Genomic DNA, 19,001 nt, shown 5'->3' on the forward strand with positions numbered 1-19,001 from the left:
TGCACTGTTAGTAGGAATGTAAATTGGTGCAGCAACTATGGAAAACAATATGGATGTTCCTCAAAAGATTAAAATAGAACTTCTACGTGATCCAGCAATTTCACTTCTGAGTATTTACTTAAAGAAAACAATTAATTCAAAAAGATACATGTACACCAAGACTTATTGTAGCATTATTTGTAATAGCCAAGGTATGGAAGCAACTTGAGTGCCCACTGATTGACAAATGGATAAAGATGTGGTGTGTATATATAATATACATATGTGTGTGTGTATATATATATATACCTGGGGTCTCTGGTGGCTCAGAGATTAAACCGTCTGCCAGGAATGTGGGAGGCCCGGGTTCAATCCCTGGGTTGGGTAGATCCCCTGGAGAAGGAAATGGCAACCCACTCCAGAACTCTTGCCTGGAGAATCCCATGGAGGGAGGAGTCTGGTAGGCTACAGTCCATGGGGTCGCAAAGAGTCGGACATGACTGATCGACAAATGGATAAAGATGTGGTGTGTATATATACTATACATGTGTGTGTGTGTATATATATATATACACACATATAGATACACCTCTTCCAACAACACAAGAGAAGACTCTACACATGGACATCACCAGATGGTCAACACCGAAATAAGATTGATTATATTTTATGCAGCCAAATATGGAGAAGCTCTATACAGTCAACAAAAACAAGACCAGAAGCTGACTGTGGCTCAGATCATGAACTCCTTATTGCCAAATTCAGACTGAAATTGAAGAAAGTAGGGAAAACCGCTAGACCATTCAGGTATAACCTAAATCAAATCCCTCATAATTATACAGTGAAAGTGAGAAATAGATTTAAGGGCCTACATCTGATAGAGTGCCTGATGAACTATGGAATGAGGTTCGTGACAGTGTACCGGAGACAGGGATCAAGACCATCCCCATGGAAAAGAAATGCAAAAAAGCTAAATGGCTGTCTGGGGAGGCCTTACAAATAGCTGTGAAAAGAAGAGAAGCGAAAAGCAAAGGAAAAAAGGAAAGATATAAGCATCTGAATGCAGAGTTCCAAAGAATAGCAAGAAGAGATAAGAAAGCCTTCCTCAGCGATCAATGCAAAAAAATAGAGGAAAACAACACAATGGGAAAGACTAGAGATCTCTTCAAGAAAATTAGAGATACCAAGGGAACATTTCATGCAAAGATGGGCTCGATAAAGGACAGAAATGGTATGGACCTAACAGAAGCAGAAGATATTAAAAGAGGTGGCAAGAATACACAGAAGAACTGTACAAAAAAGATCTTCATGACCCAGATAATCACAATGGTGTGATCAATCATCTAGAGCCAGACATCCTGGATTGTGAAGTCAAGTGGGCCTTAGAAAGCATCACTACGAACAAAGCTAGCAGAGGTGATGGAATTCCAGTAGAGCTATTTCAAATCCTGAAAGATGCTACTGTGAAAGTGCTGCACTCAATATGCCAGCAAACTTGGAAAACTCAGCAGTGGCCACAGGACTGGTAAAGGTCAGTTTTCTTTCCCATCCCAAAGAAATACAATGCCAAAGAATGTTCAAACTCCTGCACAATTGCACTCATCTCAAATGCTAGTAAAGTAATGCTCAAAATTCTCCAAGCCAGCCTTCAGCAATACGTGATTCGTGAACTTCCTAATGTTCAAGCTGGCTTTAGAAAAGACAGAGGAAACAGATATCACATTGCCAACATCCGCTGGATCATGGAAAAAGCAAGAGAGTTCCAGAAAAACATCTACTTCTGATTTATTGACTATGCCAAAGCCTTTGACTGTGTGGATCACAATCAACTGTGGAAAATTCTTCAAGAGATGGAAACACCAGAGCACCTGACCTGCCTCTTGAGAAATCTGCATGCAGGTCAGGAAGCAACAGTTAGAACTGGACATGGAACAACAGACTGATTCTAAATAGGAAAAGGAGTACGTCAAGGCTGTATATTGTCACCCTGCTTATTTAACTTCTATGCAGAGTACATCATGAGAAACGCTGGATTGGAAGAAACACAAGCTGGAATCAAGATTGCCGGGAGAAATATCAACAACCTCAGATATGCAGATGACACCACCCTTATGGCAGAAAGTGAAGAGAAGCTAAAAAGCCTCTTGATGAAAGTGAAAGAGGAGAGTGAAAAAGTTGTCTTAAAGCTCAACATTCAGAAAACGAAGATCATGGCATCCGGTCCCATCACTTCATGGCAAATAGATGGGGAAACAGTGGAAACAGTGTCAGACTTTATTTTGGGGGGCTCCAAAATCACTGCAGATGGTGACTGCAGCCATGAAATTAAAAGACGCCTACTCCTTGGAAGAAAAGTTATGACCAACCTAGATAGCATATTCAAGAGCAGAGACATTACTTTGCTGACTAAGGTCTGTGTAGTCAAGGCTATGGTTTTTCCTGTGGTCATGTATGGATGTGAGAGTTGGACTGTGAAGAAGGCTGAGCACCAAAGAATTGACACTTACTTGCTATAATTTGTAGCAATAAGAAAATCACACAAAAAAAGAAAGGAGATCATTGCATTTTCAGACATAAGCTGGTAAAATTTCAGCATATTTCTTTTGAATCCCTTAAAATAATTTTTACACAGTAGAGATCATGTCATATAAACAGTCTCTCATTTTAGGGTTTGTTGTTGTTGTTTTTTTTTTCTGCCAGTGAAAGCCACCGTATATTGAACTACTGTTTGCTTGTTCTAAAATGTTTTTTCATGATTTCAAAATGCTTTATAATTTTAAATAGCTGCTTTATATTTCATCATTTGAGTATATCCAAATAATCAGCAACTACCTTAATCAAAACAATCATTTCCATTGTTTTGACTATTATAATTTATATTGTTTATAATTTTGACTTACCTGGTTTCCTTAAGTAAGAATTACTAGAGGAAGGATAGAGACATGGTTAGAGTGAAACTGATTTCTAAGTAACTCTACAGAAAGTTTGAATGATTTGGCACAACTCCTAGAACTGTAAAACAGTATCTATGTCATCATTTTTCCTACTGTCATTAGCATTGACTGTAGTCATTAAAAACAAAGTGACTGTCAGAAAAAGCTAGCTATTTCTTTTTATTAGTATTTTTTAATATTAAGAATGTTGAAATTTTTATGTTTATGTGAGTCATACATATTTTCTTCTTTTTGTGAAATGTTTGGTCCTATATTTTATGTAAGTATCCACTGGCATCTTGATATTTTTTTACTATCACTTGACCTATTTGTGCATTAAATGAGTGATTGGTTGTCTACTATCTCGTCATACATGATTTTTCCTTCTTGATTTTTGACCTTTAATTTTTTGTGAAGCTATATGTGCATATATACATGCATAACACACATATTAAAATTTTGATTCGTAAAAATACGTTTTCCTTTATTATTTCGTCCATTTCCGTGGTTTGAGAATTTTCTCCACTGTTGATGTTGCTCAGTCGCTCAGTCTTGTCTGGCTCTTTGCGACCGTGTGAACGGCAGTGCACCAGGCCCTGTCCTTCACTTTCTCTCCATATAGAGACCAAATAGATATTTGTTACCTTCTTTCTAGATTTTTATAGTTTGATTTTTAAATACTTAACTCTTAAATCTACCTCAAATTATTTTGTGTAATATAAATTTATAGAATCTAAATGAATTGGCTCAGCATGAACTCTTGATGAATTTTTCTTTCATTTATACTTAAATTAGCACCTTTACTATATAAGTTCTCAACTTACAAGTTTCCTTTTGGAAACATAAATTTATCTTACTGTCTATTCTTGCACTGACTCTTCAGTGAATAACTTTTTGATATTTTTAAATATCTGGTGGTACTAGAGCCCTTCATAATTTTATTGGTGTTTCATTTACAAGTTTACTGCATTAGTAACTGTAAGACATTCTGAGCGGAGTAAACTATGCCTTCAAGAAACTTAGAAATCAATCAAGGAGATAATACATGTTTTATAACACAAGGAAAAGGGGAAAATGCCACAAGAGAAGTTCAAATAAAAAAATAAAATTATATACTTTATAGAAAACTTCTCCTACTTCAGAAGTGATACACACTCAAGGCAAAAACTTGGAAAACTCAGATAAGTGTAAAGGAGGGAAAACTTCAAGTCTAGTACCCAGCAATCAGCATTTTTAAGATTTTTATAAACAGATTAACTAAAGCATTTTTAACAGATTTTCATTGGAGAATAATTGCTTTACAATATTGTGCTGGTTTCTGTCAAACATAAACATGAATCAGCTACAAGTATACATATGTCCCCTCCCTCTTGATCTCCCTCCATCTCCCACCCCATCTCACACCAGTCAGAATGGCCATCATTAAGAAATCAACAAACAATAAATACTGTTGAGGATGTGGAGAAAATGAAGCATTGTTTCTAAGAGTATGATACTGGAAGGAACATAACGTCTAATACTAGGAAACTGACTAAATAAATAAAAACAGCATAATTATTTCCTTGGAATGAATTTCTTTGTTAAATGATAGGCACATTTTTAAGGCATTTAGTACAACACTGTCAAACTATCACCCAGTAAGTTTCCATCAGTTTACTTTCCTAACAGCGGTGCATGAATTTCCATCGGTAGGAAAACATTGAGTGTTATCCACAGAAATCTTTGATAAGCTGTTTGGAGAAAGTGTCTTAATTTTGTTTCAAAGTGCACTTTTTGGATAACTAATAAGTATGATTCTGCGAGAGCCGGGCCGGCGCACTAGGCGCAGGCGGCTGCGAGAGAGCCGGGCCGGCGCACTAAGCGCGGCCGAGAGGAGCTACCCCACGTCCAAGGTCAGGGGCAGCGGCCTAGAGTGCCAGGCTGGGACGGCGCAGGAATGGCGGAGAGGAGCTACCCTGCGTCCGAGGTCAGTGGCGACCAGGAGGAGCTACCCCGCGCCCACTGCCAGGACCAGTGACCCTGAGGAGCCACCCTGAGCCCGAGGCCAGGGGCTGCACTGGGAGGAGCCACCTCATGCCTGAGGCCAGGGGTGGTGACCCTGAGGAGCCATCCCAAGCCCGAGGTCAAGGGTGGCAGCTGGGAGGAGCCACCCACGCCCGAGCCCAGGGCCAGTGGCCGGGAGGAGCAACCCGAGGAGCGGTGGCTGTGCAGGCGCAGGAGGGCCAAGAGGAGCTATCCCACATTGAAGGCCAAGAACCGTGGAGGTAGGGAGATACCCCTCATCCAAGGTAAGGAGCACCGGTTGTGCTTTACTGAGGCAGCCGTGAAGAGATACCCCACGCCTAAGGTAAGAGAAACCCAAGTAAGATGGTAGGTGTTGCAAGAGGATATCAGAGGGCAGACACACTGAAACCATGCTCACAGAAAATTAGTCAATCTAATCACACTAGGAGCACAGCCTTATCTAACTCTGTGAAACCAAGCCATGCCTGTGGGGCACGCAAGATGGTTAGGTCATCATGGAGAGGTCTGACAGAACCTGGTCTACTGGAGAGGGGAATGGCAAACCACTTAAGTATTTTTGCCTTGAGAACCCCATGAACAGTATGAAAAGGCAAAATGATAGGATGCCAAAAGAGAAACTCCCCAGGTCATTAGGTGCCCAATATGCTACTGAAGATCAGTGGAGAAATAACTTTAGAAAGAATGAAGGGATGAAGCCAAAGCAAAAACAATACCCAGGAGTGCATGTCAACAAAAGAGTCCGAAATGCAGTACTTGGATGCAATATGAAAAACGACAGAAAGATCTCTATTCGTCTCCAAGGCAAACCATTCAATATCACAGTTATCCAAGTCTATGCCCCAACCAGTAATGCTGAAGAAGCTGAAGTTGAATGGTTTTATGAAGACCTTCAAGACCTTTTAGAACTAACACCCAAACAAGATGTCCTTTTCATTATACAGGACTGGAATGCTAAAGTAGGAAGTCAAGAAACACCTGGAGTAACAGGCAAATTTGGCCTTGGAATGTGGAATGAAGCAGGGCAAAGACTAATAGTTTTGTCAAGAAAATGCACTGGTCATAGCAAACACCCTCTTCCAACAACACAAGAGAAGACTCTACACATGGACATCACCAGATGGTCAACACCAAAATCAGATTGATTATATTTTATGCAGCCAAATATGGAGAAGCTCTATACAGTCAACAAAAACAAGACCAGAAGCTGACTGTGGCTCAGATCATGAGCTACTTACTTCCAAATTCAGTCTCAAATTGAAGAAATTAGGGAAAACTGCTAGACCTAGGGAAAACCTAGGTCAAATACCTTATGATTATACAGTGGAAGTGAGAAATAGATTTAAGGGCCTGGATCTGATAGATAAGTGCCTGATAAACTATGGAGTGAGGTTCGTGACATTGTACAGGAGGCAGGGAGCAAGCCCATCCCCATGGAAAAGAAATGCAAAAAGGCAAAATGGCTATCTGGGGAGGGCTTACAAATAGCTGTGAAAAGAAGAGAGGCAAAAAGCAAAGGAGAAAAGGAAAGATGTAAGCATCTGAATGCAGAGTTCCAAAGAATAGCAAGAAGAGATAAGAAAGCCTTCTTCAGTGATCAATGCAAAGAAATAGAGGAAAACAACAGAATGGGAAAGACTAGAGGTCTCTTCAAGAAAATTAGAGATACCAAGGGAACATTTCGTGCAAAGATGGGCTTGATAAAGGACAGAAATGGTATGGACCTAACAGAAGCAGAAGATATTAAGAAGAGGTGGCAGGAATACACAGAAGAACTGTACAAAAAAGATCTTCATGACCCAGATAATCATGATGGTGTGATCACTAATCTAGAGCCAAACATCTTGGAATGTGAAGTCAATGGGCCTTAGAAAGCATCACTACGAACAAAGCTAGTGGAGGTGATGGAATTCCAGCTGAGCTATTTCAAATCCTGAAAGATGCTGCTGTGAAAGTGCTGCACTCAATATGCCAGCAAATTTGGAAAACTCAGCAGTGGCCACAGGACTGGTAAAGGTCAGTTTTCTTTCCCATCCCAAAGAAAGGCAATGCCAAAGAATGCTCAAACTCCTGCACAATTGCACTCATCTCACATGCTAGTAAAGTAATGCTCAAAATTCTCCAAGCCAGGCTTCAGCAATACATGAACCGTGAACTCCCTGATGTTCAAGCTGATTTTAGAAAGGCAGAGGAATCAGAGATCAAATTGCCAACATCCACTGGATCCTGGAAAAAGCAAGAGAGTTCCAGAAAAACATCTACTTCTGCTTTATTGACTATGCCAAAGCCTTTGACTGTGTGGATCACAATCAACTGTGGAAAACTCTTCAAGAGATGGGAATACCAGACCACCTGACCTGCCTCTTGAGAAATCTGTATGCAGGTCAGGAAGCAACAGTTAGAACTGGACATGGAACAACAGACTGGTTCCAAATAGGAAAAGGAGTACGTCAAGGCTGAATATTGTCACCCTACTTATTTAACTTCTATGCAGAGTACATCATGAGAAATGCTGGACTGGAAAACACAAGCTGGAATCAAGATTGCCGGGAGAAATATCAATAGCCTCAGATATGCAGATGACACCACCCTTATGGCAGAAAGTGAAGAGGAACTAAAAAGCCTCTTGATGAAAGTGAAAGAGGAGAGTGAAAAAGTTGTCTTAAAGCTCAACATTCAGAAAACGAAGATCATGGCATCCGGTCCCATCACTTCATGGCAAATAGATGGGGAAACAGTGGAAACAGTGTCAGACTTTATTTTTTTGGTGCTCCAAAATCACTGCAGATGGTGACTGCAGCCATGAAATTAAAAGACGCTTACTCCTTGGAAGAAAAGTTATGACCAACCTAGATAGCATATTCAAAAGCAGAGACATTACTTTGCCGACTAAGATCCGTCTAGTCAAGGCTATTGTTTTTCCTGTGGTCATGTATGGATGTGAGGGTTGGACTGTGAAGAAGGCTGAGCGCTGAAGAATTGATGCTTTTGAACTGTGGTGTGGAGAAGACTCTTGCGAGTCCCTTGGACTACAAGGAGATCCAACCAGTCCATTCTGAAGGAGATCAACCCTGGGATTTCTTTGGAAGGAATGATGCTAAAGCTGAAACTCCAGTACTTTGGCCACCTCATGCCAAGAGTTTACTCATTGGAAGAGACTCTGATGCTGGGAGGGTTTGGCGGCAGGAGGAGGAGCAGACGACCGAGGATGAGATGGCTGGATGGCATCACCGACTCGATGGACGTGAGTCTGAGTGAACTCCGGGAGTTGGTGATGGACAGGGAGGCCTGGCGTGCTGCGATTTATGGGGTCGCAAAGAGTCAGACACGACTGAGCGAGTGAACTGAACTGAATAAAGATGATATAGACCTGTTGAAAATTAGCACTTACCTTTCCCATGGTGTCCATGGTGAGTCTTCTGTTTTCCTCCGTGTCTTATAATGTCCCAAAGAATATCACCAATTGAATCTGCTCCTGGGGAAACTGGACTATTTATGTGTTAAGAGTAATTAAAAATAATAACATGCTGGAGCAGCCATGAAGAGATACCCCACGCCCAAGGTAAGAGAAACCCAAGTAAGATGGTAGGTGTTGCAAGAGGGCATCAGAGGGCATACACACTGAAACCATATTCACAGAAACTAGTCAATCTAATCACACTAGGACCACAGCCTTGTCTAACTCAATGAAACTAAGCCATGCCCACAGGGCAACCCAAGATGAGTGGGTCATGGTGGAGAGGTCTGACAGAATGTGGTCCACTGGAGAAAGGAATGGCAAACCACTTCAGTATTCTTGCCTTGAGAACCCCGTGAACAGTATGAATAGGCAAAATGATAGGATACTGAAAGAGGAACTCCCCCGGTCAGTAGGTGTCCAATATGCTACTGGAGATCAGTGGAGAAATAACTCCAGAAAGAATGAAGGGATGGAGCCAAAGCAAAAACAATACCCAGCTGTGGATGTGACTGGTGAAAGAAACAAGGTCTGATGCTGTAAAGAGCAATATTACATAGGAACCTGGAATGTCAGGTCCATGAATCAAGGCAAATTGAAGTGGTCAAACAAGAGATGGCAAGAGTGAACGTCAACATTCTAGGAATCAGCAAACTAAAATGGACTGGAATGGGTGAATTTAACTCAAATGACCATTATCTCTACTACTGCAGGCAGGATCCCTCAGAAAAAATGTAGGAGCCATCATGGTCAACAAAAGAGTCTGAAATGCAGTACTTGGATGCAATCTCAAAAATGCCAGAAAGATCTCTGTTCGTTTCCAAGGCAAATCATGCAATATCATGGTAATCCAAGTGTACGCCCCACCGGTAACGCTGAAGAAGCTGAAGTTGAATGGTTCTATGAAGACCTATAAGACCTTTAAGAACTAACACCCAAACAAGATGTCCTTTTCATTATACAGGACTGGAATGCTAAAGTAGGAAGTCAAGAAACACCTGGAGTAACAGGCAAATTTGGCCTTGGAATGTGGAATGAAGCAGGGCAAAGTCTAATAGAGTTTTGCCAAGAAAATGCACTGGTCATAGCAAACACCCTCTTCCAACAACACAAGAGAAGACTCTACACATGGATATCACCAGATGGTCAACACCAAAATCAGATTGATTATATTTTATGCAGCCAAATATGGAGAAGCTCTATACAGTCAACAAAAACAAGACCAGAAGCTGACTGTGGCTCAGATCATGAACTCCTTATTGCCAAATTCAGACTGAAATTGAAGAAAGTAGGGAAAACCGCTAGACCATTCAGGTATAACCTAAATCAAATCCCTCATAATTATACAGTGAAAGTGAGAAATAGATTTAAGGGCCTACATCTGATAGAGTGCCTGATGAACTATGGAATGAGGTTCGTGACAGTGTACCGGAGACAGGGATCAAGACCATCCCCATGGAAAAGAAATGCAAAAAAGCTAAATGGCTGTCTGGGGAGGCCTTACAAATAGCTGTGAAAAGAAGAGAAGCGAAAAGCAAAGGAAAAAAGGAAAGATATAAGCATCTGAATGCAGAGTTCCAAAGAATAGCAAGAAGAGATAAAAAAGCCTTCTTCAGCGATCAATGCAAAAAAATAGAGGAAAACAACACAATGGGAAAGACTAGAGATCTCTTCAAGAAAATTAGAGATACCAAGGGAACATTTCGTGCAAAGATGGGCTCGATAAAGGACAGAAATGGTATGGACCTAACAGAAGCAGAAGATATTAAAAGAGGTGGCAAGAATACACAGAAGAACTGTACAAAAAAGATCTTCATGACCCAGATAATCACAATGGTGTGATCAATCATCTAGAGCCAGACATCCTGGATTGTGAAGTCAAGTGGGCCTTAGAAAGCATCACTACGAACAAAGCTAGCAGAGGTGATGGAATTCCAGTAGAGCTATTTCAAATCCTGAAAGATGCTACTGTGAAAGTGCTGCACTCAATATGCCAGCAAATTTGGAAAACTCAGCAGTGGCCACAGGACTGGTAAAGGTCAGTTTTCTTTCCCATCCCAAAGAAAGACAATGCCAAAGAATGTTCAAACTCCTGCACAATTGCACTCATCTCACATGCTAGTAAAGTAATGCTCAAAATTCTCCAAGCCAGCCTTCAGCAATTTGTGATTCGTGAACTTTCTGATGTTCAAGCTGGCTTTAGAAAAGACAGAGGAAACAGATATCACATTGCCAACATCCACTGGATCCTGGAAAAAGCAAGAGAGTTCCAGAAAAACATCTACTTCTGCTTTATTGACTATGCCAAAGCCTTTGACTGTGCGGATCACAATCAACTGTGGAAAATTCTTCAAGAGATGGGAACACCAGAGCACCTGACCTGCCTCTTGAGAAATCTGCATGCAGGTCAGGAAGCAACAGTTAGAACTGGACATGGGACAACAGACTGATTCTAAATAGGAAAAGGAGTATGTCAAGGCTGTATATTGTCACCCTGCTTATTTAACTTCTATGCAGAGTACATCATGAGAAACGCTGGATTGGAAGAAACACAAGCTGGAATCAAGATTGCTGGGAAAAATATCAATAAGCTCAGATATGCAGATGACACCACCCTTATGGCAGAAAGTGAAGAGAGCTAAAAAGCCTCTTGATGAAAGTGAAAGAGGAGAGTGAAAAAGTTGTCTTAAAGCTCAACATTCAGAAAACGAAGATCATGGCATCCGGTCCCATCACTTCATGGCAAATAGATGGGGAAACAGTGGAAACAGTGTCAGACTTTATTTTGGGGGGCTCCAAAATCACTGCAGATGGTGACTGCAGCCATGAAATTAAAAGACGCCTACTCCTTGGAAGAAAAGTTATGACCAACCTAGATAGCATATTGAAAAGCAGAGACATTACTTTGCCGACTAAGATCCGTCTAGTCAAGGCTATGGTTTTTCCTGTGGTCATGTATGGGTGTGAGAGTTGGACTGTGAAGAAGGCTGAGTGCCGAAGAATTGATGCTTCTGAAGTGTGGTGTTGGAGAAGACTCTTGCGAGTCCCTTGGACTGCAAGGAGATCCAACCAGTCCATTCTGAAGGAGATCAACCCTGGGATTTCTTTAGAGGGAATGATGCTGAAGCTGAAACTCCAGTACTTTGGCCACCTGATGTGAAGAGTTGACTCATTGGAAAAGACTCTGATGCTGGGAGGGATTGGGGGCAGTAGGAGAAAGGGACGACCGGGATGAGATGGCTGGATGGCATCAGGGACTCAATGGACGTGAGTCTGAGTGAACTCCGGGAGTTGGTGATGGACAGGGAGGCCTGGCGTGCTGCAATTCATGGGGTCTCAAAGAGTCCGAGACGACTGAGCGACTGAACTGAACTGAATGACACAACAACATGGGGAAACCAGAGAGGTGAATGGTTGGCAAATATGTGAAAGTGAAGGACAGCAAGGAATATGAGAGAATGATTCAGGAGGCTGTCAACAACAAGGATGCTCTATTGTGGAGAAGCAGTTTGAAGAGAATCAATAGATGAAAAGGCAATGAAGTGATTATAAAAAAAGTGAATGAATTAAGAGAAAGATCAGCTCACAATTAGTTCATAAGAATTTCTGGAGTATCAATTAATGCCAGGAATTGCTAGATGCAGGTGACACCAGTGTGACACTGGGTGTCCAAGAGTCGAAGAGATGGAAAAGCACAAGTAATGATATAAAATACTGTTTAAAAGCTGAGAGATATGTGACGACAAAGACATGACAAAGACAAATAGATGACAAAGAAAGATGACAATGTGAGGTCATCATGAATGATGAGAGATGAGATTCAGATGAGACTTGCCATCCTTGTTTCTATCGTGGTGAGTACCCCTGCCTGTCACTTGGGAGACTGAAGTTCCCTGGTGGGGAGGCAACAGGCTCTTTGGGGCTTCCTGGTGGCTCAGATGGTGAAGAGTCCACGTTCAATGCAGGAGACCTGGGTTCGATACCTGGGGTGGGACGATCCCCTGGAGGAGGGCATGGTACCCCACTCCAGTATTCTTGCCTAGAGAATTCCATGGACAGAGGAGCCTGGTGGGGTTGCAAGGTAAAGTGAAACTGTGTAATGTGGGCTTGGAGTAATGCTGATGATGATGGTGAAGCTGCTTCTGTTAATAAGCATGATATTTGGCTTGATAGTAAGCTTCTGCTAGAGATAGATATTAAGGCAAATATTAGATCAGAAAACACCAAGGGCACTGTTTATTAACTTGCAGAGTAGGAATGTGAGTTCTTGACTGGTCACCCTGACAGCCTCTGATTCACATCCCTTAGACACGATTGAGTCACTGTCCTTCAAAGCTTCCCTCGAGGAAGTCAGTGAAACAGCTTCTTTGATGAAGACCTTTATAGTTCGCAGACGCCATGAGGTGTGAGTGATGTTCAAGCTGGTTTTAGAAAAGGCAGAGGAACCAGAGATCAAGTTGCCAATATCCACCAGATCATGGAAAAAGCAAGAGAGTTCCAGAAAAACATCTATTTCTGCTTTATTGACTATGCCAAAGCCTTTGACTGTGTGGATCACAATCAACTGTGGAAAATTCTGAAAGAGATGGGAATACCAGACCACCTGACCTGCCTCTTGAGAAATCTGTATGCAGGTCAGGAAGCAACAGTTAGAACTGGACATGGAACAACAGACTGGTTCCAAATAGGAAAAGGTGTTCGTCAAGGCTGTATATTGTCACCCTGCTTATTTAACTTCTATGCAGAGTACATCATGAGAAACGCTGGATTGGAAGAAACACAAGCTGGAATCAAGATTGCCGGGAGAAATATCAATAGCCTCAGATATGCAGATGACACCACCCTTATGGCAGAAAGTGAAGAGGAGCTAAAAAGCCTCTTGATGAAAGTGAAAGAGGAGAGTGAAAAAGTTGTCTTAAAGCTCAACATTCAGAAAACGAAGATCATGGCATCCGGTCCCATCACTTCATGGCAAATAGACGGGGAAACAGTGGAAACAGTGTCAGACTTTATTTTTGGGGGCTCCAAAATCACCGCAGATGGTGACTTCAGCCATGAAATTAAAAGACTCTTATTCCTTGGAAGACAAGTTATGACCAACCTAGATAGCATATTCAAAAGCAGGGACATTACTTTGCTGACTAAGGTCCATCTAGTCAAGGCTATGGTTTTTCCTGTGGTCATGTATGGATGTGAGAGTTGGACTGTGAAGAAGGCTGAGTGCCGAAGAATTGATGCTTTTGAACTGTGGTGTTGGAGAAGACTCTTGCGAGTCCCTTAGACTGCAAGGAGATCCAACCAGTCCATTCTGAAGGAGATCAACCCTGGGATTTCTTTGGAGGGAATGATGCTGAAGCTGAAACTCCAGTACTTTGGCCACCTGATGTGAAGAGTTGACTCATTGGAAAAGACTCTGATGCTGGGAGGGATTGGGGGCAGTAGGAGAACGGGACGACCGGGATGAGATGGCTGGATGGCATCAGGGACTCGATGGACGTGAGTCTGAGTGAACTCCGGGAGATGGTGATGGACAGGGAGGCCTGGCGTGCTGCAATTCATGGGGTCGCAAAGAGTCGGACACGACTGAACTGAACCGAACTGAACTGAGGTGTGAGAGAATAGTTTGAAACTAGATTCAATAATTGCATGTCTCTAGTCTTGGAGAGTTTCTAGCAAAAGAACTCTCTTAACCCCCTAATCATATGTTCATAACTTTTTGTTTTCTTTCGTAAGGGTTTCATAACTGCTATTTAATTTTCTCAGGGTCTTGCCCTAACACTGCTTCTCTCTTGTTCTCCCTAGTAATTATTGAAGCTTGAATCTCAAGACTTGGGTGAGAAACTGGGCTGGGCAGAGAGGGCTGGCTTACAAGCTCAGGAGAATGCTCTTAGGAGGCATTCCAAGTGCCTATGCTTTATTTAGGGAGCTATCTATCACTCATCTAGGCAAGAAGGTATGAGAGTGGAGGTGTCTGAATGGGATTGAAGGGACTTACCCTTGTTCATTTCTCTCTTTTTAAATAATACCCTGATCTCTAAGCTTTCTTCGCCCATGCATCTACTCTTAGAATGTATACATTATTCCTATTCAGCAATGCTTGGGCTGACTGACTTGAAATGAAGTCTGGCATGGAGGATCAGAAGGTCCAGCTTGGGCTTGTCTCTCCCATAGGATCTTGCTAAAGACCAAAACAATAGTCATTTGTTTCCTACCCTGTTGCCTAAATCTAGACCTTTATTGGGTGTATATTCTGAGCCCGAAGCAAACAGCCAAACAAGGTCAAGGGTAGGACTGCAACTGGGAGCAGAAACTCGGAGCAATTCAACTTCAGTAGGATTTTCCCTCTCTGTTACATGAGGCAGTACAGTGCAGTGGTTAAAAGCATGGATACTAACACTAACAGACTTACATTCCAATCTTAGTTCCATGTCTTGCATGTCTTATGTCAGTAAGAAATACAACTTCTCTGTCCTTCAGTTTCCCCATTAATAAAATGAAAATGATCATAGAGTTCCTACTTCATAGGTTTGCTTTAAACATTAGGAGAGCTAACATGCGGCAAATGCTTGGAACTGTGGTGGGCACATAGCGCTGCCTTTATGTAAGTGTTATCCATTATTATTACAGTGTCTCCCAGGATATTATTTCATTTTCTCAGCACAGCCTTGCTTTTGGGGAATATGCCACAAAAAAGCCACACATGATTATGAAATCTAACAACTGCAATGAGAGAGTTCAGATTTCTCTCTTAAGTCCAAAAATGAAAGAAAGGTTCTTTTTGCTTAGTTTGGGTCATGTGTTCACTCCTAGACCAGGGAAAACTGGCGAGAGTTGTAGGTTGGAAAAGAATTTGTTAGCTATGATCATAGCCATGCTGACAAACCTGAGCAGCTGAGGGTGAACAGGGAAGATCAACAGGGAAAATCACAGGGCAGATTGGTTCCACTGTGAAGTATGATCACCAAGACAAATGAGATGTCAGCTTTGCGTGGCAATCCAGTTTTCCCTAACCAACCTGTTGTCCAGTTTCCTGAGATAACTGTCCCTCTTGCAATACTTGTACCAAACATCTGACCATCACCACCACCCCCCCATCCCTGCCCATTTTCCTCCATCCCCATTTCTCTCGTGAGAAAGCTTATAACATCCTGAAAAGTCACCCAGTTGCTTCAGGCAAAAACCTTTCCCTCTTTATACCCAATCTACTAAAAGCTCTGCCAGCTCTGTCTCTGATGCATTTCCCTGATTTGTCAGTGTTTAATGTCTATATCCCTACAGTTCCTAGAAGAACAGAGGCTTTGAATCTCTTGCTATTTTTCTCTACTCCAAGTATCTGGAATGGTGCCTGATACAGAAGTATGGATTCCATGGCTTAGAGTGGATGCTATCAGAGGGCCCCCCTTTAGGCCTGTTGCTAGTCATGTGTCTGCATCCGCGCTCATCCTCCTCTCCTTCCTCATCGCCGGTCTCCACTTGTGAAGCGTGATGTTATTGATGTCTTCTCTCGATGTGGTTTGTCAGCTTTTTAACACACTCTACCACTGAAAAGGAAAGCAGAAACAAGATTTCATTGCCCCAAATCTCTTTCCAGCTGCCACGGGGAATCAAGATGGATGTGCATGTGGCTGTCTGAAGCGAGGGTGAAGAATTCCAAGCCAAGCACTACTAATCTGGGCTTCTGTTGACCGGCCATGAGAAAGAACAATTGTAGTGAAGTAATTGGAACTTCTCAATCTGACTAAATAGTGGATTGACTTTTCAATTTGAATAACTTGAATTTGATTTATAAAAGGATGCCCATGTATAACTTGACTTTGTAAATTTGGACTTTGCAGCTTTGGGGAGTTTCTATAGTGGTGTCAGGCAATTACTTTATAGCCAGCAATATACCAGGGTCATATTGTCTAAGAAAAGAAACAATTTAAGAAAAAGACCCTTACATTCATTGTCTCCTTTTCCTCACCTTCCTCTCAGTCCTTCAGACATGTCTTTGTGTTTTATATCCCTAACATTCCCCTCAAAGAGCCATTATTTAATCTTATTACTGCTGTCCATTTTAATAAAGCCAAGGAACATTTTCAGCAGTCATCCTGACAGTTCAGTACGACTGATCACTCCTTGAAACTCTTCCTTTGAGTTCTTGCCTCAACACTCTCCTGATTTTTTTCTATCATATTTGACTGTCTCTTTTTTGACTTTTTTTTTTTAATGTTTCATCCTTCTCTTCTTGGCCATTAAGTGTTCCCATCAAGGTTCCTGACTATGCAGAGCAGTCTTGCTAAGCTTGAGAATTCACCCTTCTCTGGAGCTCCAGTACCTCTGTTACTAAGTCTTAGACCTGAATCTCAGCTATAGTCTGCCCTCCAACTTAAGGAGATTAAAAATGAAATGTTTCCCTTGGGATTGTTCTCTTTCTAAATCACTATATTTTGTGTATGTAAATGACTTTTAAACAAGATGCTTATTATTTTTCTTCATTAAAGTAATACTTTTTCTTATTATAAGTGATAAATGTTCAATTTAGAATATTTATAAAATATAGGAAGCATAAAGGAAAAAATAACATCCTTATAATCTCATCACTTATTAATCACTATAAATGGTTTGGAACTTTTTCTACACATATGTAAATTTTATTTTTTCAAAGTTGACTATCATATGTATATAGTTGACTGTGTGCTACATTGCTTCAGTCCTGTCTGACTCTTTGCTACCCCATGGATTGTAGCCTGCCAGTCTCCTCTGTTCATGAAATTCTCCAGGCAAGAACACTGGAGTGGGTTGCCATGCCCTTCTCCAGGGGACCTTCCCGACCCAGGGATTGAACCTGAGTCTCCTACATCTCCTGCATTGGCAGGCAGATTCTACCTCTGTACCACCTGGGGAGTCCTATAGTTGACTCTTTCTCTCTCTCTCCATATATATATATATATATACACACATATATATGTATGTGTATGTATGTATGTGTGAAAGTATTAGTCACTCAGTCATGTCCAATTCCTTGTGATGCCATACACTGTAGCCCTCCAGGCTCCTCTGTCCGTGAACTTCTCCAGGCAAGAATACTGGCATAGGTTGCCATTCCCTTCTCCATGGGATCTTCATGACCCAGTGATCAAACCCAGGTCTCCTGCACTGAAGGTGAATTCTTTACTGTCTGAATCATCAGGGAAGCCCACACATACACACACACACACACACACACACACACACACACACACACACACATACATATATATAGTGTTTTGCATCTTTAAAGTCTCAAATTACATTTTGACAATTTCCTATTCTTTTAAAGCATAGCTTTTAGTGGCTTTATTGTGTTTCATCCACAACTATATTTCTTCTACAATTTCTTTCGTTGTGGCAAGTAGGAACTACTCTCTGGTTGCAGTGCTTAAGCTTCTCATTGTTTTGGCTTCTCTTATTTCAGAGCATGGGCTCTACAGTGTGTGGGCTTCAGTACTTGTGCACAAACTTACTTGCCCCCACCATGTGGAGTCTCCCAGTACCAGGAATTGAACCCATGTTCCATGCATTGGCAGGAGGGTTCTTAACTACTGGACCACCAGGAAAGTCACCATTTGTACTTCATCCTTGTTTCTATATCCACATGACTAAAGAGGATTTTTGTTTGTATAATTCATTCGGATCTTAGCACATACACTCTTTTTTGTTGTCTGTTTTATGGGTGGAGACTACTCTCTGGATTAGATTTGAGTCAAGAAATTCAGAAATCAAAACTGTAGAGAAAAACTTTTCTTCTTCTTTTTCCCTTTTTCTTTCTCCTCTTCCTCTTCTGTATAGGAGAACTAGGTTTGAATCTCTATCAAGGGCAGTTGAATGATGGTTATTTTTAGACATTAAATTTGCTTAGTTATTTTTAGTCTTGAACATCAGTATTGAATTAAGTTGATTTCTATTCAATTCCATCATTATTAACCTTTCTTTCATATCAATCTCTATTTCCCCTTGTAGAGCTGCTATCTGTCAAAATATATCTGTAGAGAGACTGGCGCTTGTTCCAGCACTCTCCTCCTCTTCACAGCACAGCAGTCAGACACCAATCAGTCAGCAAAGATGCTCACCTTCCCCAGTATCTCTTTCATTTTTTTAAATATTAATTAATTAATTAGGCTGCATCGGGTCTTAGTTGTGGCACTGGGGATCTTCGCTGTGTCATGCGAGATCTTCTGTTGCAGCGTGCACTGTCTAGTTGTGGGGCCTGGGCTTCGTAGTTGCTCTGGAGCATGTGGGATCTTAGACCAGGGATTGAACCCATGTCCCCTGCATTGCAAGTTGTATTCTTAACCATTGAACCACCAGGGAGGTCCCACCATCCCTAGTATTTCTCCTCCACTCAATACCAATTAGCACTGACTGAGCACCTCCTCATTCCAGGCACTCAGGTGGGTTCAGCAGAGTGACAATGATGGATAAGAGTTGGCCTCTACCTGTGCCAGGAGGCAGTATGGGGCAGTGGTTATAACCCGGATATAGATTGGGGGAGATGCTATCCTTACTATCTATGTGAACTCAGAAGTATTAACTATCTTTGTCTGTTTTTAATCTACAAAAAGAGGGGTGAACAAATGAGGTAATCCTTT

This window comes from Budorcas taxicolor, chromosome 6 (assembly GCF_023091745.1).
Source record: "Budorcas taxicolor isolate Tak-1 chromosome 6, Takin1.1, whole genome shotgun sequence".
Taxonomy (NCBI): Eukaryota; Metazoa; Chordata; class Mammalia; order Artiodactyla; family Bovidae; genus Budorcas; species Budorcas taxicolor.